This window comes from Dipodomys merriami, unplaced genomic scaffold, assembly GCF_024711535.1.
Source record: "Dipodomys merriami isolate MVZ:Mamm:240054 unplaced genomic scaffold, mDipMer1.0.p SCAF_7, whole genome shotgun sequence".
NCBI classification, from domain to species: domain Eukaryota; kingdom Metazoa; phylum Chordata; class Mammalia; order Rodentia; family Heteromyidae; genus Dipodomys; species Dipodomys merriami.
Window position 1 is genome coordinate 70,634,847 of NW_027206290.1, and position 416 is coordinate 70,635,262.

A 416-nucleotide genomic window follows, 5' to 3' on the forward strand; every position below is an offset into this window, starting at 1 on the left:
CCCTCTTCCTTGTTTTCACTCTGGGGGAAGCCATCCATGGAGATACTTATTTTCTCTATGGTTTGACCTATGTGTCCAGGACCTGAGATCTCCTGCCAACAATCACAAACCTGAGCGATACAGGAAGTGGTCCAGCCCAGCCCTCACAGGACATAGTGACTGCATTTCATGAGAGACCTGAGACACAAGCAGCCCAGCTTAGCCCCTCTCAAGTTCCTAACCCACAGAACCAAAGGAATGATAAGTATTGTTTTAGGTCAATAAATTGTAGGTTAATTTGTCACATAACATAAGCAATGCCCTCTCTTTGGGGCCTCTTAAAGTCTGTCCCTTTTCTTGGAAAGGCGCCCTAATGCTTGGTCTGAGGCTACCACAGTGCCCAAAGGCCAAGACACAAACCACAGACACTGAGCAGG